Source organism: Panthera uncia (assembly GCF_023721935.1).
Source record: "Panthera uncia isolate 11264 chromosome A1 unlocalized genomic scaffold, Puncia_PCG_1.0 HiC_scaffold_17, whole genome shotgun sequence".
Taxonomy (NCBI): Eukaryota; Metazoa; Chordata; class Mammalia; order Carnivora; family Felidae; genus Panthera; species Panthera uncia.
Genome location: NW_026057577.1, coordinates 65150881 through 65178311, shown reverse-complemented (window position 1 = coordinate 65178311; position 27431 = coordinate 65150881). Strand labels below are relative to the sequence as shown.

General features: G+C 37.4%; 1 protein-coding gene across 2 annotated transcripts in view; it reads right to left on the bottom strand.

Annotated features, from left to right (window-relative positions):
- The window catches only part of LOC125935814 (cytochrome c oxidase subunit 7C, mitochondrial), a 994084-nt gene that overhangs the window by 295734 nt on the left and 670919 nt on the right, over window positions 1-27431 (bottom strand). Inside the window, exon 3 of one of the 2 annotated variants that reach the window (XM_049649783.1) lies at window positions 21514-21523. The exons of the other annotated variant lie outside the window; for it this stretch is intronic. The gene's annotated coding sequence lies outside the window, so the exon portion shown is untranslated. Of the gene's footprint in view, window positions 1-21513; window positions 21524-27431 lie in introns of those variants that run through there. 2 annotated transcript variants of the gene reach the window in all.

Here is a 27431-nt window from a genome sequence, read left to right as displayed (position 1 = left end):
TTTCTCCAGAATTCCAAGCTCCTGATGCAAAGTTGTTTTTGCAGATATTCTGAGAAATAATTTCCTGGCAGCCAAGTGCTGTAACCCACATATTAGACAGAACACAGCTGTAAAAGAATGAAAATTCTGTCTATAAGACAAATTATTGTACCTATTGTCTTTTTTCTTCTACAAGGGAAAATAAAGTTACAGAACCCCAAGTCATAAATTCATGGATCATAGCTTGTGAGTTTTGTAACATTTTATCAACTATAAAAGAAGTCTAGTGAAGGTAAACACTACTCAGATTTTTTTTTTTTTTGGTTACTCTTTTATGCTATCCTCAAACTATTATTCGTTAGTAGCCAAACAAACCTGTTCATGTTAACTGGGGGTGAGAAAGTTCAACTTGCTTATCAAGAGAGGAATATTTCATTGCCAATGTTTTCTACAGTGATGCAAACTGATAAGCTTTAAATGAGGAAATCCACTCATGCTAGGAATATGATAGGAGAAATTATCTCTAGGCTTAACCTTTCTTGGGATAGGCATAAAGAACAAAATTTTCAAAATACATTTTTTTTTGGTATCAGACTAGTGGTTTACATTTCCACACATTTAGAAAATAAAGAATAGTCCAAAAAAGTATTCAAACTGTGTTGATGTATTTAAAAAGAAATTGTGTCCCTGTCTTTTTTTATTTTTTATTTTTTATTTTTTTTTTGGTTCTAAGTTTACTACTCTGACACATCTAACCTGAACCATATGCACAGCTTTGTCCCCAAGTCACCATGTGTCTTTTGGGAAGTGACTGAATTTCTCTTTGCCTTATATATATGTCTGACAAGATGAAAGAATTAAATGAGACAGTAGATAAAGGTTTTCTTAAAAGCATGTAGATTTTTAAAATCAAGGTCAGATGGTTTCTGATTACATATTCATGCTTGTGAAGGTCCTGTGTATTATAAATGATTCCAATACAAGGTTCATCTCACTATCTTCACCCTGAATGAACAAATACACTTAACCTTTTTTTCTTCTACAGTCTCCCTTTCAACACAGCATTGAAGGATGCTTGTCTTTACAGTACAAATCATTCTTCCTTCTCCTTTATAGGCTCCACTACCTGTTCACCTAGCAAAATGGCTGATTGGCTACTAACTATATACTTATATTCTTATGACAGCTTATCTACTTCCTCCTCTTTCTGAAGTTTTAGTTCAATTGAAATATTTAGCAATAGGTACAAAAGCAAAATGGTGACTTTATTCTAACATTGATAGGACAATTTATTATTTATGCAGAAGGACAATGGAATTTGGTCCCTACCTCATACCATACCCAAAAGTCAATTACCTAAGCAATAAAGATATAAATGTGAGGAATAGACCATAAACATTTTAAAGGAAATACAGTTACAACATCAGGAGAGGAAAACAAGACATAAAAAGCAACATATATGAGACAAAGGTTTAGGAGAAAAACATAAATTCAGGATAGGGAAGAATTTTTTGGACACAAAAAAACAATAGTTAGAAAACAAGGGAGTGCTAAATTCAACACATCAAAATTAAGGATTTCTGTTCAAAATACATGCAAATAAAAAGATATGACAACTGCCACAAATATAGACATAAATGGAACAGAATTCCATTCCATTCCAGAATTCCATTCCATTCCAGAATTCCATTTTTCAGGTACAGATAAAAGTCATAAATAAAAAAGACAAAAAAAGCTGAGTAGAAAAGTGGGTGAAAAAATAAAAAGAAACATTTCATAGAAGCATTTTAATAGAAGAGAAAACATGAATAGCTCATAAACATAAGAGACTCATAATAATTATTAATTGTCTGGAAAATGTAAATTAGAAACACAATTTCCTATCATTTGACATCTACATTGGCATAAATTTACAAACGTGACAATATCCTGTACTGGCCACAATACACATGATCAAGGAATCTGAGACACTTGTTGGGACCATAAATTGGCACCATCACTTTAAGAAAACAATTTAGTGTCATCCTGTAAAGGTAAGTAATCACATTACCTACAATTCAGCAATTGCACTCCTGGGTATAGAGCATCTCTCTTACACATGTGAAAGAGATATGTAGAACAACAGCAGTATAATTAATAACCAAAAGCCTGAAAAGCTAAATTCTATCAACAGGAGAATGAACAGTTATGTATTAGTGGAATCACTTAATGTGATCTTATAAAACAGTGAAATGAATGAACCATACCTACTTCTGTATGGAAGAATCTTAGATACTGAGATGTAAAAGCAAGTCCCGTAAGACATACACAAAGCAGTACTATTTTTTTTATGTTTTTTTTTAAGTTTTTATTTATTTATTTTGAGAGAGAGACATTGTGAGTGGGGAGGGGCAGAAAGAGAGAGAGAGAATCACAAGCAGGCTCTGCACATCTAGCACAGACCCTGACGTGGGGCTTGAACACAGAAACCCTGAGATCACTACCTGAGCCAAAATCAAGAGTCAGATGATTAACTGACTGAGCCTCCCAGGTGTCCCAAATCATTACTCTTTTTGTAAAGTTCAAAAACACAATGCATTTCTTAAGTATGCATTCATATGTGATTATAAAAGAAGCAAGTAATTGATAAAATTCAGGTTAGTGTCTACTTCTTGGAGGGAAGGATGGGGTTAGGAGACGGAGGGAGACCACAAATGGTTTCACAGGTATTTACAATGTCCTAATTCTTTAGTTGATGTGATTTCATTGGTGTTTATTTGATTACTTAACATTTATCAAAGAGTTGAAAACTAAAAGTTTAAAGATAAAGGTGTATTATGGGCTGAATTGTGTCCTTCTCCCCAAATTTGTATGTTGGAGCCCTAACCCCAAGTACTTCAGAATGTGATTGTTTTGGGGGCACCTGGGTAGCTCAGTGGGTTAAGCGCCTGACTTCAGCTCAGGTCATGACCTTGCAGTTCGTGAGTTGGAGCCCCACATTGGGCTCTGTGCTGACAGCTCAGAGCCTGGAGCCTGCTTCAGATTCTGTGTCTCCCTCTCTCCCTGCCCTTCCTCTGCTCGTGTGCTCTCTCTCTCTCAAAAATAAGTAAACATTAAAAAACAGTTTAGGAATGTGATTGTATTCAGAGGCAAGGTCTTTACAGAAGTAATTAAGTCAAAATAAAGTCATTAGGGAGGAACCTAACTCAATATGACTTGTGTTCTCATCAGAAGAGAAGATTAGGACTCAGGTGTGCACAGAAGGAAGAAAATGTGAAGACACAGGGAGAAGACAGTCATTTAAAAGCTAAGGAGGGAGGCTTCAGAAGATACCAACCGTGCCAACACCTTGGTCTCAGACTTCTGGCCCCCAAAACTGTGGGGAAATACATTTCTCTTGTTTAAGCCCCCCAGTCTGGTATTTATTATGGCAGCCCCTGCACACTAATGATATATACTTCATAAAATAGGATGAGTTACATTTATTACTTAATTTTTTTTCTGTTATTTGTGAGCTTAATTCATTTCTGTTAACCGGGAATTTAGCCATCATTGTGATGTGTTTTTGTTAGGAAGTATATTCCAGCTTTAAAACCGATGATATATAGTTAATATTTTGATTATAATCCATTTTTATACACAGGGTTCTGATTTTCTCAGCGTTCTGTTGATGGGCCCTGATGGAAGTTCTTTAGTCACCTTGTTACTGAACCTTAATTTTTTTTAAGTGCCTAATTCCTTTTAAGAATGGTGATATGTGGTTCTTTCATAAATTAGAGCCTGACGAGTACAAGTGGTTTATTTGGGAGTGAGAGTGGAGAGCCAGAAAAAAACCCAGAAAGTCAGCAAAGGGTGTGTTAGGGAACTAGTTAGTCTTGTATCCAGGGGCACTCCAGCTGGTGACCCACTGAGAAATCATAACCTTACAACTATCTCTTGATATATAGGAGGCTAGGGCATATCCATCAACTCTAGTCCTCCACCAGTTGAAATGAACTGTCCAGCAATCCCATATTGCCCTTCCCCTGCTCGCACTCTCTCTCTCTCTCAAAACTAAACAAACATTAAAACAGTCAGTTGAGTGTCTGACTTCGGCTCATGTCACGATCTCATGGTTTGTGAGTTTGAGCCCCACAGTCCGGCTCTGTGCTGATAGCTCAGAGCCTAGAGCCTGCTATGGCTTCTGTGTCTCCCTCTCTCTCTGCCCCTCCCCTGCTTGCTCTCTCTCTCTCTCTCAAAAATAAACAGATGTTAAAAAAAATTTATAACAAATCACTAAGGAAAGTGCCTGTAGACCTGCTATAGACATCATGTAAGTAAAATATCAGAAAAAATACACAAGGCCAAAATTTACTGGATAAGAAATTGCCTATACTTTTTACTGATAACATCAAATTATAATTCATATTATTTTAACTAATCTCTCTTTTCCATTTTACATAAATAATTTTTCTTTATGCTGGCAAATCTTAATGCCAGTAACACCTATATGGGCAAAAACAGTGAGTTAATCAATGAATCTGATTCCCTGAAAGAGCACAAAACTTGAGAAAGAGGCACATGCTTATGATTTGCACATAGAATTTATTTTACTGCAAGCTATGATCAAAAGTGACTTCTTAGTTTAAAAATCTGAACCGATGCTGAAAAACTGCATAGAATCACCATTATTAATATGTGAAAATTTCTTTCCATGCAGAACATAATCCTTGAGCAATGCAGGAACATATATTATCACTTCTGAATCAAAGTTTTCTTGTGTTCCCTCAGGAGTCTTCCCTTTGCTCGTAGTTTCTCTCCCTCAGTGCCCTCTGCTGCTTTCGGGAGAGTAAACCCTTCCATCAGGGACCAGTCCAAGTCTGCTTCCTCTAAGTCACTGCTCTGACTCCTTTCCTGACAATAACAGCCTCTACCCTTAAACCTTATCTTTCTTCTTTAGATCTCAAGATTCTTAAGCCTCCATTATAGCTCTTTATGGTGTTTTCTCATCCACTAACTTATAAATCCTTAAATGCAGAATTCACATGTGATTTGTCTTTGAGTTCCTATTGCGTCTAAGTCAAGCAATTTGCATATGGTAGTTCTAAAAATATTTATTGGCTCAATGAGTTAAATGATTGTTTCCTGGTAATATGCCATAAGTTATTTGTTGCTCCTTGCTTCTATATCCCAAAAAGCTACTCTGATCCTTACATGTAGAAGTCTAGTTCTCCCATTCATCTGACCCATTGTGTAATATGTGGTTTTTCACTTTAATTCACAAATAGGTTACTGTTAACTATTTACAATCTAGGCTTAAGTTGTCTAGTGACAGTATACATTCAGGAATCCAGTTGGGCTAATGACAGTATTAATAAATGATAGGGGGTAGAATCTCCAAATGAAACACTTGTCTTGAATTTCTTTAAAAATAGAAAGCTTATAAATTAGTTTGTGAGCTCACATAATAGTTCCTTATTTATTCCAAAAATCTTTAGGATATCTTCATCCATGGAAATTATTCAAAAATTAGTTGTGTCCTTGCTACTTAGGTTTTCTGAAAATGGTTTGTAAATATTACAGGAAATTGGGAGAAAAAGAAATTTGCTTAATTCAGCCAGTTGGCAAAGCTAAACCATTCCTTTCCTCCCTTTCTCTTTTTCTTCGCTGGAATAGCATTCTGAGAAGGAAGTATCTCTCTGTAATCAAGGAGACTGGAATGAAACCTCCTTTAGAAGAATTTACAATTTCCTCATTTCAGTCACCGCGGATCCACACTGTGTACGTTTACACTCTAAAAATAGTGGTTATAAACTAATTCAGTAAAGAGCTGGTTTCTGCAAGATATTCTCAATTCTATTATGCTAATATCACAACCCGATCTACTCAATCTGTGAGGAACTTTTTCCAAGAATATTTCATGGGCAAAACAGAATTCACTAAGTTTGCCACTGGTTTCTAATCTATTACCATCAACTTAATTACAGTCTCTGGGAAGAACATTGGGAAAGTTCTTAGGAGCGTTTAAACACTTTTTTGGGGAGCACCTAATATTAAATTCAGAAAACATTGCCAATTTGTTAACTTTTCCAAACACCTCAAGAGATGGATTCTGTTATCTTACTAAGAAAAATAGTATTTCTACAGGGTCATCATCCTTTGAAGAAGGTGAACCTCAAATGCCTTTGGTGATATTTTATGCTCTAGACCTGTGCTATCCAATACAGTAATTAGGAACCACGTGTGGCTGTTCAGCACTGGCAATAAGGCTGGTTCACACTAAGATAAACTTAAATGTAAAATACAAGTCAGATGTTGAAGATGAAGTATTAAAAATGTAAAAATCTCAATAATTTTATATTGGTTATATGTATTAATAATATTTTAGATATTTAAAATATTATTTCACTTCTTTTTCCTTTTTATAAAAACAGTTTTTAGAAAATGTTAAACTATATACATGGCTTTTTAATTTTATTCACCTTATATCTCTATTGGACAGCATTGTTTTTTACTCTTAACCAGCTTTGCTCAAATAAGAAACATTTTGGGGGGTGGGTATCTGGGTGGCTCAGGCGGTTAAGCATCCGTTTCTTGATTTCAGCTCAGGTCATGATCTCATGGTTCGTGAGTCCTGCGCTGACAGTGTGGAGTCTGCTTGGGATTCTCCCTCTCCTTCCTTCTCTAATCCTCCCCCACGCTCGCTGTCTCTCAAAATAAATAAATAAACTGGGGCACCTGGGTGGCTCAGCTGGTTAAGCGTCCGACTTTGGCTCAGGTCATGATCTTGCAATTTGTGAGTTTGAGCCCCACGTCGGGCTCTGTGCTGACAGCTCAGAGCCTGGAGCGGGCTTTGGATTCTGTGTCTCCCTCTCTCTGTGCCCCTCCTCCACTCAATGTTACCAATGATTATTAAGTCAAAAATTTTAAGAAAATAATGGATAATAACTGATCTTTCAAAGATGGACCGGTATTTTAGAGGTAATAGTTTGGCAAGTGATCTTTCCTTCATCAATAGTTGTGTTCAGATATAATGACAGTTTTGTGACTAAGTCTGGTACGATACTCAGGTGCCAAACTTATGCCTGGTTGTGTGGTATGAGATATTTATTAATGTTAAGTGCTGATCAGTAAATATGGAGAACCAAGTGCAGTGTGTCAGCTCCCATTTAATGACTAATAATCACTCAAATGTTAATACTCTAGTGTCAGGATATCAATAAAATAAGCGCAGAATTAAGAAAAGAATAATTTAAAGATCTTAAAAGGAAGTACTACTAAGAACCAGAATCAAGTTACTAAATTAGAGTGACTTTCTTACCCTATCATTTAATCCACAGAGTGTTTTTTGGCCACTGGGATAGACAGCAAACATTACAGGAGTAAGGGGAGTTTTCTTATAACTTTTTTTTTTAATCTGGATTTTTGCAAATTCTTTACCTGCTTTGTTTTTGAGAGAGAAAACTATTTTGTGGCTTCAAGTCATGAAAAGTGCAAAAGCAATGACACGCTAATAGGAAAGAGATACTTTTGGAGGTGTCTATTAACATATAAAAGTATGTTGCACACTTGTCAAATTTTCAAGTTTTTGTAGACAGTGCCAGTTTGCTATCATTTCCACTAGAAATGATTCAGAATCAGATATGTACTTAGCATTCAGAACCTCAGTGTTATTTAAACCAGACGAAGAGAGACATGAGTAGTGGCTGAGTAGTGTGGCTTTCCTTGCAAGGTTTTTGTTGCTAAGGAAACCACTTCCTTCTAATCCTTGTGTTCAGCCTGTCCATCCTCCTATCTGGCATCATTGCCTCTCAAGAAGGGCAACATCATAGCGTGGAATAAGAACAGGAAACAAAAAGGACAAAAACCAGAACATTAACCTGCTACACACAAACATTTCTCAGAAAATCTGCATGGTAGTGACTTCTGGGAAATGAAAAGCAGAACCAGTCCCCTAAAACTGACACACGTACATGTGCTAGCAGCTGCAAGGTACCGCATTCACACATACAAGTATGCAAAAACACCAATTTTCAAGTCACACTTGTGATTACAGAAGGGAATGTAATGTGTGAGGCCTGGACAGGACAGGACTTGGCAGATCAGAATCTCAGGGCTTGCTGGGTCATCGTGGAGCCCTGTGATCCTTCTGAGAGGCAGAAGTCACTGGCAGGCAATGTGATCAGTGAGGTAACTTTGTGGGAATGGATTCGAAGGACCAGTACAAAGACTGAGACCTCTTAGGTCCTGGAGTGAGGCTGAGGTATGAAACAGCGAGCCAAATAAAATAATGAATAAATGAAAATAAAACTGACATGTACTGTTAAAAGAACCATAGACAAAAGTAACTGTTCTCACAAACCCACTCTTGGCTTTCTCCTGGACATCTTAGCAAACCACTCCAAGACCCAAACTGACTTGCAAACAAACACAAAGAAAAAAAACCCAAACTCTAAAGAGTGATAATACACAGCAACTGATTTGAATAAATAAAGTCCAAAGCACAGTTCTGTCATCTGTGCTTCCAGAAGATATAAGATAATCAGTTCCTCTGCTGTTTGTTTGTTTTACTGTTTCTAGTAATTATTGCATCTGTTCTATGAACATTTGTTAGATTGAGTGTACCTGTATGGCAGAGGGTAAGCAATGTCCACCAAATTCTGAAGTCAGTTGGTGACATAAAAAGCTGCAGCCATAGTAACTAATTACATAACTAAATCAGATTTTAAAAAGCTGCCAAAAAACAAACTTTAAAAATAACCGTTTACCAAAAGTTATTCATCATGAACCAGATGTACTAGTGGGTGCAGCTTGGTATAAGACCATGTTCAACACAAAAGGCCCCGAATAGCCAAAGTAATTTTGTAGAAGAAGACCAAAACAGGAGGCATCACAGTCTCAGACTTTAGCCTCTACTACAAAGCTGTCATCATCAAGACAGCATGGTATTAGCACAAAAAAGACACATAGACCAATGGAATAGAATAGAAACCCCAGAACTAGACCCACAAAATTATGGCCAACTAATCTTTGACAAAGCAGGAAAGAATATCCAATGGAAAAAAGACAGTCTCTTTAACAAATGGTGCTGGGAGAACTGGACAGCAACATGCAGAAGGTTGAAACTAGACCACTTTCTCACACCATTCACAAAAATAAACTCAAAATGGATAAAGGACCTGAATGTGAGACAGGAAACCATCAAAACCTTAGAGGAGAAAGCAGGAAAAGACCTCTCTGACCTCAGTCGTAGCAATTTCTTACTTGACACATCCCCAAAGGCAAGGGAATTAAAAGCAAAAATGAACTATTGGGACCTCATGAAGATAAAATCTTCTGCACAGCAAAGGAAACAATCAACAAAACTAAAAGGCAACCAATGGAATGGGAAAAGATATTTGCAAATGACATATCGGACAAAGGGCTAGTATCCAAAATCTATAAAGAGCTCACCAAACTCCACACCCAAAAAACAAATAACCCAGTGAAGAAATGGGCAGAAAACATGAATAGACACTTCTCTAAAGAAGACATCCAGATGGCCAACAGGCCCATGAAAAGATGCTCAACATCGCTCCTCATCAGGGAAATACAAATCAAAACCACACTCAGATATCACCTCACGCCAGTCAGAGTGGCCAAATGAACAAATCGGGAGACTATAGATGCTGGAGAGGATGTGGAGAAACAGGAACCCTCTTGCACTGTTGGTGGGAATGCAAATTGGTGCAGCCGCTCTGGAAAACAGTGTGGAGGTTCCTCAAGAAATTAAAAATAGACCTACCCTATGACCCAGCAGAAGCGCTGCTAGGAACTTACCCAAGGGATACAGGAGTACTGATGCATAGGGGCACTTGTACTCCAATGTTTATAGCAGCACTCTCAACAATAACCAAATTATGGAAAGAGCCTAAATGTCCATCAACTGATGAATGGATAAAGAAATTGTGGTTTATATACACAATGGAATACTACGTGGCAATGAGAAAGAACGAAATATGGCCTTTTGTAGCAACGTGGTTGGAACTGGAGAGTGTTATGCTAAATGATACAAGCCATACAGAGAAAGACAGATACCATATGGTTTCACTCTTATGTGGATCCTGAGAAACTTAACAGAAACCCAGGGGGAGGGGAAGGAAAAAAAAAAGAGGTTAGAGTGGGAGAGAGCCAAAGCATAAGAGACTCTTAAAAACTGAGAACAAACTGAGGGCTGATGGGGGGTGGGAGGGAGGGGAGGGTGGGTGATGGGTATTGAGGAGGGCACCTTTTGGGATGAGCACTGGGTGTTGTATGGAAACCAATTTGACAATAAATTTCATATATTAAAAAAAAAGGACCATGTTCAAAGACTATATTCATTTTGTTTCCTTTTTCTTTCATAAACCTGGCACTTCACCTTATACTGCATTCACTGCCTTATAATATATATATTCTTGTATCTTCTCAAATGATAGCTGGTTCCCTAACACTTCTCTACAGAGCACCTTTGAGGACCTCCTCAGATAACCATCCAATTTAAGGCTTGTTCTTCTAGGCTCCCAAGAGTGACATTCTGTGCAACCCCACAATATAATTACCAAAACACACTGAACATGTAATAGCAATTTTTTTAAATGTTTGTTTATTTTTGAGAGAGACACCGAGACAGAGAGACTGAGAGAGGGAGACACAGAGTCTGAAGCAGGCTCCAGCATCTGAGCTGCCCATATAGAGCCTGACGTGGGACTTGAACTCATGAACTGCTAGATCATGACCTGAACTGAAGTCGGACCCTTAACTGACTGAGTCACCTGGGCGCCCCAACATGTAATAGCAATTTATTGAATATTTGAAAACAGAAGCAAGTGGTCTTAAAATCTCTTTCCAATCAGTTTATCCATCAGTTTCTTGACTGTTTCTAAAGGCAGTCTCACAGACATATGCCTTCAAATTTTTCTTCTGTAGACATATCCAAATTGTCTTCTGGAACTCCCTTTTTTCATGTTTATATCATCAGCTTTGAAAAATCTTAGCTATATCTGAGATCTGTATGAGAGAACTTCAAATTCATTTTCAACAAAGTATAGAGAGGAAAATAGTAATTTGCTATTGAGCACACTAATTTTGATTCCTTTTTTTTTCCTAGATAAAGACTATATTCCCATAGGGACCCAGTATTAATAAAGGATTCCTTTCCTGACAATTTGAGAAATTAGTTGCAGATGTTATAAATACTTAATCTCCATGCAATGTAGGAGTTACTTGCTTATTCATGCCCAGTAAAGAGAGAGAGAGAGGAGGTAGGTAACATTCAAAACTATCTAATTGTGAGCTGTTTCTGTTCTCCAAAATGTAGTTTTAGCATCACAGCACCAAAGACAAAGCCATACATGGGAAAAATTACATTCTCACAAAGTTGTCTGCTTTTATTTTACTCCATAATCTGATGTAAGGCTACAGCCCTTTGTGATGTTGTCTCCCTTCTACCCATGTTTCTGATATGAGTATAATGTTATCATTTTATGCTTAGGCATGAAGCACAAATATAATTTATTAACAGTTCTTCTACCATCATGAGGCATCCACTCTGTGTTTGACCAGTGAGCCATTTCTGAGCTGCTAATGTCTGATTTGGATGATGGTCAATTCGATTAGCTCAAATGTTAGTCACTGATGCATAGAAACAACAGAGCTATTTGAAGAGGCTGAATAGATGGTGAAATAATTTTTAATATTTTAACAATCTCCAATGGAACAAAAATTTGTAGGAAATTTTTACCCTTTGTTTCACATCTCCTGCTCAGCCCCAACCCGTCAGTGAAAGTACATTTGGGTATGTCCCATGTAGCTTCTGCTCCCTGCTCTCTGAGAGACAGAGGTCAAAATCCACTCAGGCAAGTCTTGAGGAAAACAGTAATAGCCAAAGACAAACTACCTTTCACAGGAAGCTGCATGTGTTGGGGGTGGTGAAGTGTCTGCTGGGCTCCAAGTGGGAAAGCCTAGCAGGGTGGAACATGGATTCAGGGAGCATAAGAGGCTAGAAGAGAGACAGGGTGTGTAAGAAGATTGGAATTCTTGTTTGGAGGATTGTTGAAATGCTACACCAGTGTAAGACTAGTCCCTTTGGGTCTCAGTTTTGTAATCATAACCCATACTAGTCAACTATAATATTCAGGTCATACATTTCTTTTGATGAAATTCCCAAACCTAATGCTTCCTCTGGAGGTGGGGGAAAAGGCTACAGAAAATCACAAAACAAGACCCATACTAACAAATCCATAATTTGGAAGAATATGGTAGCATCATGTTCATGTGTGACAACCAAGTGTGGCTTATCTCTTGGTAGTTGGCCTCCTGCTTATTGTATATAAAATTTTCCTTGCACACCCAAGAGCCTGGGCTGCAGCCAAGTCTCCCTAACAGGGCAGCTTCCTCCAGCCTCTCCGTGCCTTTTACACTTTTCTTTCTCACCAAGTAGCCCAGAGCCACATTTTAATAAGTGACCTTCAACAAGCTGAATAATTTCTTCAGTACATGGGTACATTCAAAAGCCTTGAAGGATTTAGCTGTAATAAGTAGTCCTAGCAAATATACGGTCTTATGAAGCCTTTGAAGTCTCTAAAAACTTCCCTTAAATAGCCTCAATTGAAGGTTCAGGCTAGATGATTTACAGAGCCCCTTGCAAAGTAAAAATCCTATGATTTGGGATCAGCAGAACCAGCTGGATATTACAGCTTAGTGCAGTTAATATGGCTCTCCTAGCTCTAAGAATATTTTTGGATCCAAACCATGGCGCTTGAATTGTTCAGCTATTAACTATTAATTAATGCCCTGTCTTCCCTGGGCTAACAATGAAACCAAACAACGTAGAGATTTGTATTCTCATTCCCCTACCTTAAATAATGATCTGATAAAAAATTTTCCATTAAATGCAATTAGAAAACATTGTACATAAATAAACATTTTTTAAAAGGTTAAAAAATGGGGGGCACCTGGGTAGTTCAGTCGGTTAAGCATCCACCTTCAGCTCAGGTCATGATCTCACGGTCCGTGAGTTCAAGCCCCATGTCAAGCTCTGTGCTGACAGCTCCCTTTCTCTCTGCCCCTCCCCTACTCTCTCTCTCTCTCTCTCTCTCAAAAATAAGTAAACATTAAAAAAATTATATATATAAAAAAACATTGTGCAATACTGCAAGGCCAAAGGTATTTTTCATGACTGGATTAATTGTCACTTAGCTGACTCAGGGTTTGTATTTATCCTTCAATGAACTATTACATTATAACTCATACCTTCATCACCTATTTCTATAATGTATAAAAATGTTTGAAAATAATGTAGCAACATGTTCTTAATATTTCATTTTTCAGTTGGAGGTGTTAAATACCAATTTTTTTTTTGGTTAAGTAATGAGTCAAATTTCTAATCATGTGCACTGAATATCTTTTTTTGAAATCCTTAACAACTTTTTATACTAATTACTGCTTATCAGAATAGTAATTGCTTTCTTAATCATGTATGGCATCTAGAGCATGATTTTTGGAGAAATAAAATTTTATTTTATTATTATTATTTTTAAAAATTTTTTTAACGTTTATTTATTTTTGAGACAGAGCATGAACGGGGGAGGGTCAGAGAGAGAGGGAGACACAGAATCTGAAACAGGCTCCAGGCTCTGAGCTGTCAGTACAGAGCCCAATGTGGGGCTCGAACTCATCAACTGCGAGATCATGACCTGAGCCAAAGTTGGATACTTAACTGACCGAGCCACCCAGGTGCCCCTATTTTTGGAGAAATAAAATTTTAAAGAACAACTACAACAAACACACACATAAAGAATGATTATTAATAGATAACATAGAAATTAACTGAAAATTATCCTGTTAAAATCATTTTGATTAATAACCAGTTCCTGAATGGCAAAACTGACTGTTCAGTTCATAAAATTTACCAAAAATTTGTTTCAAGAAATATTCTTAGAGTATAGCCAATGAATTTTTTGAGTGTATCTACTGAACCTAATCTTTTGTTTTCCCCTAACATTATTGGTGGACTTAAAATACATCAGGCTTATTTTAAGTACTTTACATAAATTAATTTACTGTTCACAACAATCCTATTATTATCCCCATTTATAGAGAAGAAAACAGAGGCACTGTTATGCTGGGAAGCTTGCTCAAGGTCACACAGTCAATAAAATGTAAAGTCAGGCTTAATATTGCCATACTTCGTCATAAAATGACATTCACGGAAATTAAGAAGTTTAAGAATGTGTTCAGTATATCAAAAAATAAGGAGACTAGGGGTGAGGAGTTAAAATGGTGGAGTAGTAGGAGGACCCTATGCTTGCCTCATCCCTCAAACACAGCTACATAAATATCAAATCATTCTGAACACCCAAGAAATTTATCTGAGGACTGACAGAACAAACTGCACAACTAGAGAGAGAGAAGAGACAAGATGGTGGAAAGTAGGAGGTGTGGAGAGGTGATTTGGGGGAGAAAAGGATTGCAGGTGCTGAGGAGGGGAGGGAGCCGTGATCATGGAAAGGAGAGAGAGAGGGAGAAAGCAGCACACAGGGGACTGGACAAGGAAAACACCTCCCTAAACCCATTGACTGGGAAAATGAGAGGGGCTGACTATCATGAGATTTTAGAACGAGTGAAACTCAAAGACTGGAATTTTAGAAGTCTGTGCTGTGGCTGGTATTGAGCCTAGCAGGCACTGCAGTGCTCCTGTGAAGGAGGGCAGAGGTCCTGGAACAGACAGAGCAATCTGAAGATTCCTTCCGATATGCTGGAAGAGATGGCTCCCCTTCTGAGTGCATCTGGGAGAGGTGGCATTGCCTCTCAGGGAACAAAAGAGCTGGCAGGGGCCATTGCACTCCCCCACCCCTTAAGCATAGGGGCAGAGACACCTGCTGAGGGCAGCTAACCTGGATGCTGGCTTTTGCTGCACTTTAAACTCCACATTCCTTCATGTTGGTGTGTCTGCCCTTCTGGGACAAACTGGCACCAGCCATAGCATTATGAGACTCTTCCCCATAGAATCAGTGCAGGTCTATGCCATACTGGGCCCTTAGAGTTTGGAGTTTTGAAACTCAGTGGCATGCCTGAGATAAAACACAGTGGACTGCAGCAGCCAGATGGACAGATGGTCCAGACACAGTCAAGGTGAAGGCAGTGATCTAAGGATGCCTTGGATACACCAGGGGAGATTTTTCATTCTCCCGTGAGAGCTTCCCAGAGAATGGTGGGGATGAACTCCCCTCTCCAGAGAGTAGGAAGAGGGCCAGAGCCATTTTTCTCCCATGCCCATCAGCATGAACTGACTTCAGTGAGCAACACAATGCCAACAGTGGAGGCCTGAGCTAACCCTGCCCCCTTGTGCTCTGCAGGTGCTTCTTTATTAGGGCAATGTGCCTGAGAACCAGAGCAGTGGGTCTTTCCTCAAAAGACCAGCACCCCACCCCCACCCCCACCCCCACCCCCATGCACACAACAAGTCTACTGGCTATAGAATGCTTCAAAGCTACAGCTCTATTGGAAATAGGGTCAGGCTTTTTTTAACAAAGAGACTAGGGCACAACTAGTTAAAACTCACCACACTCTGGAAAAGGTCCAAATATTTCTGACTGCAGGAAAGGAGAAACTCTGCAGAGGACTGACATTAGGAAAGAGCAGCCAAAACACAGGAGCAGAGTGCACACAGCATACACCAGAAACTTCCTGAAGCACCAGGTCCTGAACAGTATATGACCTTTTCTTAATAAAGTCATTACTCTAAGGAGCAAGAAACGTAACAAGCTTTCTTAACACACAGAAGACAGAGACCTACACAAAATGCCAAGATGCAGGAATTCATCCAAAAAGAAAGAAGAAAGGGTCATAGACAGGGATCTAATTGAACACATATAATTAATATGACTGATCCAGAATTTAAAACAACAATCCTAAGGATACTACGGCTTGAGAAAAGCATAGAAAACACCAACGAGTCCCTTACCACAGAGATAAAAAACCTAAAAAGTAGTCAGGTTGAAATAAAAATGCTATAACCAAGATGTGAAACCAAGTGGATGTAATGCTGACAAGAATGGAAGAAGCAGAGGAAAGAGTTAAGTGATATAGAAGATAAAATAAGCTGAAAATAAGAGGAAGAGAAAAATGTTGGATCATGAATGTACACTTAGAGAACTGAGTGACTCCATAAAGCATAATAACATTCATATTATAGGAGTCCCAGAAGAAGAAGGGAAGGAAAAGGGGGTAGAAGGTTTATTTGAGCAAATTATAGCTGAAAACTTCCCTAACCTGGAGAAGGAAACACATCCAAATTCAGGAGGCACAGAGAACTCCCATCAAAATCAACAAAAGCAGGCCAATACCAAGGGATAGAGTAAAATTTTCAAAATATAGAGATAAGGAAAAAATTCTAAAAGCAGCAGGGGAAAAAATCCCTAATTTATAAAGAAAGACAAATAAGGTTAGCAGCAGATCTCTCTACAGAAACTAGGCAGGCCAGAAGTGAGTGGCACCATATATTCAACGTGCTGAATGGGAAAAATGTGCGGCCAAGAATATTCTATCCAGCAAGGTTATCATTCAGAATAGAAGGAGAGATAAAGAGTTTCCTAGACAAACAAAAACCAAAGGAGTTTGTGACCACTAAACTAGCCCTGAGGAGGAATATTAAATGGGAATCTTTCAGAGGGAAAGAAAGGCCAAAAGCGACAAAGACTAGAAAGGAACAGAGAAAATCTCTGGAAACAAGAACTTAACAAGTAATACAACGGCACTAAATAACTATTTATCAATAATCACTCTGGATGTAAATGGACTAATGCTCCAATCAAAGGAATCAGGTATCAGAATGGATAAAAAAACAACAAAACAAGACCTGTCTACATGCTACCTACAAGAGACTCATTTTAGACCTAAAAACATCTGCAGATTGAAAGTGAGGGGACAGAAAACCACTTATCATGCTGATGGATGTCAACAGAAAGCTGGAGTAGCCATACTAATATCAGACAAACTAGATTTTAAACCAAAGACCATAATAAGAAATGAAAAAGGGCACTATATCATCATAAAAGGGTCTAACAACAAGGAGATCTAACAATTATAAATATTTATGCCACCAACTTGGAAGCACCCAAATAGAGAAAACAAAACACACATATAGGAACTCATTTATAACAATACAATAACAGTATGGGGACTTTAATACCCCACTTACAACCATGGACAGATGATCCAAGCAGAAAATCAACAGGGAAACACTGGGTTTGAATGACAGAGTGGACCAGATGTACTTAACAGATACTTTCAGAACATTTCATCCTAAAGCATCAGAATACACAATCTTTTCCAGCACACATGAGACATTTTCCAGAATAGATCACATACTGGGTCACAAATCAGGCCTCAAAAAGTACAAAGAGATTGAGATCATACCATGCATATTGTTAGACTACAATGCTACTAAACTTAATGTCAACCACAAGTAAAAACTTGGAAAGACAACAAATACATAGAAGTTAAAGAAGACTCTACAAAAGAATGAATGGATCAACCAGGATATTAAAGAAAAAATAAAAAAAATACATGGAAACAAATGAAAATATAAACATTATGGTTCAAAACCTTTGGGATGCAGAAAAAGTGACCGTAAGAGGGAAATATATAAAAACACAGGCATATCTCAAGAAGTCAGAAAAATCTCAAATACACAACCTAACCTTACATTTAAAGGAGCTAGAAAAAGAACAACAAATGAAACTTAAAGCCAGCAGAAAGAAGGAAATAATAAAGATTAGAGCAGAAACAAACAAATGAAAAAAAAATAGTGGAACAGATCAATGAAACTAGAAGCTGGTTCTTTGAAAGAAATGATAAAATTGATAAACCCCTAGCCATAGTTATCAAAAAGAGAAAGGACCCCCAATAAATAAAATCACAAATGAGAGAGGAGAGATCTTAATCAACACCACAGAAATACAAACAATTATAAGAAAATATGATAAAAAATTATATGCCAACAAAGTGGGAAATCTGGAAGAAATGGATGAAGTGCTATAAATATATAAACTACTAAAATTGAAACAAAAAGAAATAGAAAATTTAAAAAGACTGGCAACCAGCAAAGAAATTGAATCATTAATCAAAAATCTCCCAAAAAACAAAAGTCCAGAGCCAGATGGCTTCCCAGGGAATTCTACCAAACATTTAATGAAGGGCTAATACCTATTCCTCAGAAATTGTTCCAAAGAAAAAGAAAACTTGCAAACTCATTGTATAAGGCCAGCATTACCTTGATTCCAAAACCAAAGACACCACTAAAAAGAAGAATTACAGGCCAATATCTCTGATAAACATGGATACAAATATTCTCAACAAGATACTAGCAAGTTGAATCCAACAGATTAAAAGAATCACTGAGGGAGCCTGTGTGGCTCAGTTGGTTACGCATCCAACTCTTGACTTCAGCTCAGGTCATGATCTCACAGCCATGGGATCTAGTAGTCCCATGTTAGGCTCAGCACTGATAGCCTGGAGCCTGTTTACAATTCTCTCTTTCCTCTCTCTCTCTCTGCACCACCCCCCCCCCCGCCACTAGCATTCTCTCTTTTTTTCTCTCTCTCTGAATATATGTGTATATATATATATATATATATATATATATATATATATATATATATATAAATGATTCATCAGGATCAAGTGGGGTTTATTCCAGGGATGCATGGGTGGCTCATTATTTGCAAATCAGTCAGTGTGATACACCACATTGACAAAAGAAAGGATGAGAACTATACAACCCTCCCAATAGATACAGAAAAAAACATTTGACAAAGTACATCATCTGTTCTTGATAAAAACCCTCAAGAAAGTAGGGACAGAAGGAACATACATCAACATCATAAAGACCATATATAAAAGACCCACAACTAATAACATCCTCAAAGGGGGAAAAACTGAGAGCTTTTCCTCTATGGTCAGGAACACAACAGGAATATCCACTCTCACCACTGTCTTTGTTTGACCACTGTTATTTAACACAGTACTGGAAGTCCTAGCCTCAAAAGAAATAAAAGACATCCAAATTGGCAAGGAAGAAGGCAAACTTTCACTATTTGTAGACATAATGATAATCTATGTAGAGAACCTGAAAGACTCCACCAAAAAATTTTCAGAACTGATACACAAATTCAGTAAAGTCACAGGATACAAAATTAACATACAATAATCTGTTGCATTTCTTTACACCAAAAATCAAGCAACAAAAAGAGAAATCAAGGAATCGATCCCATTTACAATGCAACAAAAACCACAAGATACCTAGAAATAAATAAAACTTTCCAAACTCACGACAGTATTTGAGCCAAGGTAATGCTTTTCCTGGGAAGCACCTAGTCAGTGACTGAGCACAGTGGATGTCCTAGGGCCTGCCCACTTCTGCATCATGAGGATTCTTTGAAGAGGCTATCTTTAATCTGGGGCTTACCATTGATTTGGTCAGGACTTTCTCATACTTGTATCACAGTTTAAGTCTCTCACTGCCCAATCTTGCCTGTTTCCTGCCAGGTGTCAGGTCAAACATGCCCATGACCAATCATTTTTTCACTTCTTTATCTTTGATAGGCACTATCAACCCTCTGTGTTTCTGATCAATAAACTTTTTGCACTTCTGACTCCAAATCAGCATCAGACTCTCAGAGAACCCAAAGTGACATATTAGATAACTCACATATTTATATCTCCTTGAAGTTTCACACCTGTAATTATATACATCTATTTAAAGTAACCTCCTGGATGTCTCAAAGAGAACTTAAATGGAACTTGGACAGATTGAACTCATAATCTCCTCCTAATTTTTTTTTCCATTCTGTTTAGTGAACAGGCCTAGCATCCATTTGGTTGGGCAAGTCAGAAAACTGGGAGCCATCCTCAACACTTACTCTTGGTAATCCTGCATATCCAGGTCATCAGCAAGTCATGCTGGTCTTACCTCCTATATATGCTACTTTTTCTGTTTTGTCTCTAGCTCCAATACCAATGGCCTTGGTCTAAAATACCATCATCTCTTGATTTATTTTATGCTAGTCTCCAAAAACTGCATCCACTATCATCACCAACCAATCTACCATTCTCCACACTACAGCCATGATTGTTTTTCTAAACACACATCTGATCATGTCACCATCTGGTTTAAAATCCTCTTGTTGTTTCCAGGGTGTCTGGGTGGCTTAGTTGGTTAAACATCTGACTGTTGATCTCAGCTCAGGTCATGATCTCATGGTTCATGAGATCAAGCCCCACGTCATTCTCTGGGCTGACAGCATGGAGCCTGCTTGGGATTCTCTCTCTCTCCCCCTCTCTCTTTCTCTGTCTCTCTGCCCCTCCCCTGCTTGTGCTCTCTATCTCAAAATAAATAAATAAACATTAAAAAATAAAATCCTCCTGTTGTTCCCAGTTGTTCCTACAATAAAAACAAAAGTCTTTAATACAGAAAGTTCCTGTGTTCAAGCTCCAACCTCATTTCCCTTTCCTACGCCATATTGCAACTGCATGATGGCAGGGACAGTGCCCATTTTATTTATCATTTTATCTCAGAGTCTACTTGAACAACTGGCACACATCAGGTGCTCAATATATAGTTGTGTAATACATAATTAAATGATTGAGTAAATGAGTGCATCATTTGATTGAATCTATTCACAATCCGCTGGACACATTTTGTGTTTTTTTATTGTTGTACTTAATCTCAGGGATGCCTATCTAAATCTTACCCATCCTTTAATTTTCAGCTCAAATATAAATTCCATCAAGAAGTTTTCCTGGACTTACTAGTTGAAAATAGTTATATACTCTATTATAAAATCCTATATTCTTAAAAACTACACTTAATATGTAATCATTTGATTAAATATCTTTAATATAACTAATATAGCCAATTAAACTCCACATCCCTCAAGACAAGTGTTGAATTTATGCCTTTAAGTATTCTGCACATCAACCTACATACACATGTGTGTGTAAGTGCATATTCTTGACTTGATTGAATGATTTGATTGACTGATCTGGCAACATCTGGATGATTTGTCTTGCTACTAGAGCAACGGTGGTGATATTAGAAAGAGTGGATGAGGCTAATAAAAATGTGATGGCCCAGTAAAAAATGTTGGTTAGGCAATATATCTCTTGACTCTAACTTGAAGTATCAAGAATAGGAGACTCGTTTGGCCTATAAATTTTTGTTGGTTTTCTAAACTCAAATGTCATAAAATCTACTTCATAGCCACAAAATGTGCATTGGCTGTGTGTTTGTAAGAATTGCCTAAGCTTGACAATGGAGAAATTTTCCAAAGGAATAAAATGTTTACTGTTGAAGACCAAAAAGTTGATTTTAGGTGCTAGAGAGGCAGGCTGTTTAAAAATTTTGAACTGATTTGAATACATATTGATGTACATTAGAAAAAATAAACTCTCACATCAAAACCATGACTGTTATGGGGCGCCTCAGTTAAACATCCAACTTCGGCTCAGGTCATGATCTCACTGCCCGTGAGTTTGAGCCCAATGTCGGGCTCTGTCCTAACACCTCAGAGGCTGGAGCCTGTTTCAGATTCTGTCTCTGTCTCTCTGCCCCTCCCCTGCTTGCTTTCCATCTCTGTCTCCCTTGCTCTCTCTCAAATATAAAATAAAACATAAAAAAAAAAGACGTTCATAGCTAATATTGCTTTGGGTAGGATTGAAAAACAAGCATTTCAGTTTTGAAAGGTAATTGTAAATAAAAATATTAAAATCATTTGTGATATCAGATATGGCCAAAACCATGACTGAAGCTTCACAAACATTATTTTAGAGAACTGAAATGTTAGTCTAACTCATTATTGAAACCTAGATTCTTAGCACTGTTGAATCAGTAATTCAGTTTAATAGCTTTCATTCATCAGATATTTATGGAGCACTGTGTATAAGTAAAGCACTGAGCTCAAAACTAGAGAAATAAAATTATTAATAACATGTCTTTGCTCAACAAGCTCACAACCTCAAGGGGAGGACACCATGGGAAAAAAAAATAAACCTAGTGTGAATGCCCTAACAGAAGGACATTTACTGAAGGGTTAGTTGTGGAGGGGGAAGAAAGGTAAGAATAATGAGCTCTGCCTGGTGAAGAGGGTATCACATAAAAAAAGAGGGGTTAATACAGGAGCTTCATTTGGGAGGCCAGGTAGAAGTTCATCAGGCAAACAAGTGAAGTCACATAATTTCAGGTAAAGGCAACAATCTTTGTCAAACCAGAGAGGTATCTACAAGAGGTATTCCCAAAGGGCTGGAGCCTACATTGCAGCATGGTAGGGGACTGAAAACTATGGTAAGAGTCAAGTACAGGCCTACTACCCATGCCAGAGAGTTTTTGCTATACCTTAAAGATGTTAGAGGACCACTATTTCAGATACGCACATGATCAGGTTTCTATTTTTAAAAATAATATAAATGCCAGAGGATTTTTTGTATTCTCATGAATTTTAATGCAAAAAGTTTGAAAAGTACTTTTTCTAGCATAGATTCTCTTAAATTTTTTTTCCAAAACACCCAAAAGTGAGATTTGAAGAAGAGACAAAAACTGAGGTGAGATGAGGAGAAACTTAAACTATTAGGGGAAAAAAGTCATCCACATTCATGAGTTCCAATCTCCTGTCCTGAGGGTCCTGCCTGTTTCTTAAGGAAAGTAGTTCCACTCCTACCTAGTCATTCAATATTCTTCTTTCATCTAAGAATTTCCAGAAGTATAATTGCATTAGCAATCACAAAAAGGGTACATTTTTATTATAAAAAGCTTCAAGTGATCACAGCTAAAATCACCAACAATGGGACAAGTAACATTGTGTTTATATTAAAAAAAATTCCTTTAATGTTTGTTTATTTTTGAGAGAGAGAGAGACAGAATGTGGGGGTGGGGGGAGAGGAGCAGAGAGAGAGGGAAACACAGAGTCCAAAGCAGGCTCCAGGCTCTGAGCTGTCAGCACAGAGCTGGACATGGGGCTCGAACACCACGAAACGTGAGATCATGATCTGAGCTGAAGTCAGACGCTTAACCAACTGAGCCACCCACGCACCCTGGGACAAGTGACATTGTTTGCCCTCAGATAGTCTTCCTGCCAAAAATGCTTAACCTCATCTAATCATGAAGACTCATCATACAAGTTCAAATAGAAGGACAAACCAAATTTCGGGAAGGTCAGTGACAGACTGGAGAACTGTTCTAGATTAACAGAGAAAAAAGAAGCAAGGCAAATTAGTATAATGTGAAATCTTTGACTGGATCTTGATTTAAAAAGAAAAAAATTGGGATCTAATTGGGATAAGTGGAGAATTTTGAATATGGACTATATGTTAAGTAATGAATTATCATTGTTAAATATCCTGAATGTGATCATTACATTGGGTGCCTGGGTGGCTCAGTTGGTTAAGCGTCTGACCCTTGATTTCAGCTCAGGTCATGATCTCTAAAGTTTGTGAGATGGAGCCCTGCATCAGGCTCTGCACTGACATCGCACAGGGGGTTCTCTCCCTCCCTCTCTCTCCCTCTCTCTCTCCCCCTCCTCCAACTCAAGCTCGCCTTCTCCCTCACTCTCAAAATAAATAAATACACTTAAAAAAAAAGGACAAAGAAAAAAATGTTCTTGTTCTTCAAGTTATATGAAGAAATATTTGGAAGCAAAATTTCATAATTTCAAAATAAGTTACTCATATGTTTCAAAAATAAAAAATATTAATACTTACATAAAGAGAGAGCTAAAACAAATTTGTAAGGGTATATGGATCTTGATTTACTATTCTAGTGGATATTCTGTAAGCCTGACAGTTTTTCAAAATAAAATGTTAGAAAAGAATTGATGTCTGCGTCGCACCCTCAAGATTTCTGACTTCATTGGTTGGAGGTGGAGCCTAAACATGGAGGCTTTTTGAAGCTCCCAGATAATGCTTAACTTGAAAACCACTGCAACTGTTCAAAATTGTTATCATTTTACAATTATGGGGTGGGGGTGGGCAGATATCACAAGTCCTTGAGGCTAGCAGTTCTTGAGCTTGGACTATATGCCATACACTTTTTAAGTGCTTACTATGTATTAATTGACTACTTTGATGAATTTCACAGGGAGTAGGCTTGGATAGATATTTGATTTTAGTTTGTTACTTATTTTTACAAGATGTGTCTGTGAGAGATTTACTTTCTAACAGAAACCCAAACCATTCCATCCCATAAATAAGATCAAACCATTTAAAAGAGCATCTGCTTGGAATATGTAAACTACCAGGCCAGAGAGTTAAAATTTGAGAGTTTATGTGAAAAACGTTCAAATTAATAGGTGGTCATGATATATATCAGTGAAAGGGCAAGAGTTTTTCCACATAAAAACATATTAATGCAACAAAATCAATGATAAAATATGTACACAGTTAACTGAAACACTGAAAGAAGAGAGATATAAATTTCTAAAATAAATAGCTTAGTAAAAAATCAAACTTTATATCTGGCTTTCATCCAGAATAAAAGAGTTAAGGTGAAGATTCCAAGTTATTATTTTATGTTACATTTTATTAAAAGGTTAAATTGGAGACCTAATATCAAAGGAACTTTGTGTCTCCCTGGCCAAATATAAATTTAGCTTTCATTTGGTGCTGATTTCAGGGATTTGTATCACTTACAAGGGGAAAAATATACATAATCTGGAGTTATAATTATGCCTTTTTATTTTTTGCCCTGGCTAGGCAATGTGCATTTGCCTAGTCAATGTTCTTGGTCTTTCCATGTTTTTGCATGGCAAAAATTAAATAAACGGTAATATTTCTACAAAAGGAAAGTTCACACAAAAAAACAGAAAATACTCTTCAATATAGTAGATTCAGTCTCTGATTCATTGCTGTCTCAAACAATGTATTACTTTTTTATTGTTATTACAGTAATTACATTGTAATATATCATTAAACAGAATTTTATCCTTTAACAAAATACAAGTAATTGGTTCCACCCCTTTCCTCCATTTGTGGTAAGAGTTCTAGTTACACAGCTTAAATTCAGCATGTTTAGAGCTTATCTTACACAGTTGTCCCTTGAACAACATGGGTTTGAACTATGCATGTCCAATTATACTTGAAATATTTTCTATAAGTACAGTACTATAAATATATTTTCTCTTCCTTGTGATTTTCCTAATAACATTTTTATTTATTTCTATCTTAATGGTAATAATACATATACAAATATGTGATAATTGACTATGTATGTTATTGGTAAGGTTTCTAGTCAACAGTAGACTATCAGTAGTTAAGTTTTTGCAGTCAAAAGTTCTACGTGGATTTTCCACCACACGGAGGGTCAGCGCTCCTAACCCCCATATTGTTCAAGGGTCAACTGTACTGATAAGCACACAGTGAATCTTTATCTTTCAATGTTCCTAAAAAACAAATTTTATTTAACTATTACTTCAGATATTATTCCCATACGTACATTAGCCAAAACAACCCACTTCTTCAGTTTTTAATTAGAAGAAATGAAATCTCCTGCCCCTTGTCTCTTCACTGCCATCTGCCCCCCTACAACCACAAAATGATGCATTATTTAAGAGCAATAATGTCCATGTTTTGAATTGGTCATATACAGCTAAGGAAGCAGCCATATGAATTTGACATACGAATTTGTTATTTACTTACACTTAGTAGTTTTAGGAGACAACATTGGAAATGAGTAAATGAAAAAAATTAATACTAGGAAGAGTTTTGGATAATGGTGGCCTTGAAAATCATAGGGAAGGAAATTTCTCCCTTATGGGTTTAGTCCTTCTTGTCCCTGAACACTATTTGCTCTGGAGTGTGTGTGTGTGTGTGTGTGTGTGTGTGTGCATGTGTGTGTATCTGTTTCTGTGTATGATTCAACAACTACTCACTGAGCATTAAGAATAAAGATTCCCACCTACAGCTCATACCATTTGGAAGACTTTTAGAGGATAAGCTTGGAAAGGTTACACTCACTCTAGACCTGAGAGCTGGAATGTGCATGATGGATCTGAACTGTCCTTGAGCCTGCATGGGATTATTCTAATTCACAATTAGAATAGACTTCTGTGAGGTCTGGTAAATAGATTCTGGAGTGAAACGAACCTGTGGATGAGGTATAGAGTTTCTAACACTAGTTGGTGAGATTGCAAAGGAAAAATCCTAGAAATATGAGGATAAAATGAGGTTGGGAACTAAAATGTGGAAATCGTTGGATGCTTCCCTGTTGGACAATGAGCAAGCCATATCTAACACACTCACTCACAATTCTTTCTCCATTATTTTTAGTTTTCTTCAACACTTTAATAAATTCAGATATAACTTAACTGTTTGTAGTGGTCATGAGGTAGAAGTAAGAAACAGAGCCAATGAGACATATTGAGGCTGCACCACTTTTATCAAGAATATCTGCTGAGGGGATTTTGGCAAGGACCACCATTTTCTGAAGGGACCTTAAGTGTATGAACAGGATTAAAAAAAAAAGTAAAGTATTTCATCTGTTTTTTTCTAATGTATGCCATTGCCTGCCATCCTGCCATGTCTCTTCTTTCTATATACATTAGATATTGTTAAAAATAAAGTTTTTAAAACTGATTTTTTTTTCATCAAAAATGAGAGGGGAAAAAAAAGAACTGGAAATGAATAGTGTAGAATGTTGACTTCAGTTCCCAGAAGTCATTAAACTTGTCCCCTGACCTCTGCAGATGAACGTGGGATATCATAAAGTCCTTGTTAGGACCTTGGACATTTTACTAGTAAAAGTATAATCCCAGAGAAGCCAAGGTCTCAAGTCATTTCAAGAAGCATATGAAATGGTTTTCATTTGGGAAATTCATTTAGGAAAAAAATATATACGTTGATGTGAGTACAAACATATGTTAAACACATAGATTGACCCAAACCCATGATGCGTAAATAAGAGCCTGCTCATTTTTTGTCAACTCCAGAACTCTCACTGTACCCCACTTGGCTGTACCACGCATAGCTGTATAAAGTTGGCTTGCACACCTAAGAGATCATAATGAACCTGTAAGTTCCCTAGGATCTTATGGAATGTCACAAAGCCCTGCTGGGACCCTGAGGGCAGGCTCTGACAGCATCACTTCTTTGAAAATGTGCAGTAGAGTTCTGCTTATCGGTAACTAACCATAGAAGGGTACTAATACTTTCTGCTTTGTTCCAAATGAAAAAAGGACATGGGGGCATCACATCTGACATGCAGCAGGATCTTCCTGCTGGCAGACCTGAGAAGCTGGGATATTTAGGTAGTTAAAAGGTGACTGGCAGGAGGATCCATTGTGTTCACTGCATTGACATGCTTAACAGAATGTTGGGTAACAGTAAAATTCTGAATGCAAGATATAGATTTCTTGTCATATATCATGTTTAATAGATGTATTTAATATTCACTATTGAATATTAAAACTATATTCCCGTGAAGCAAT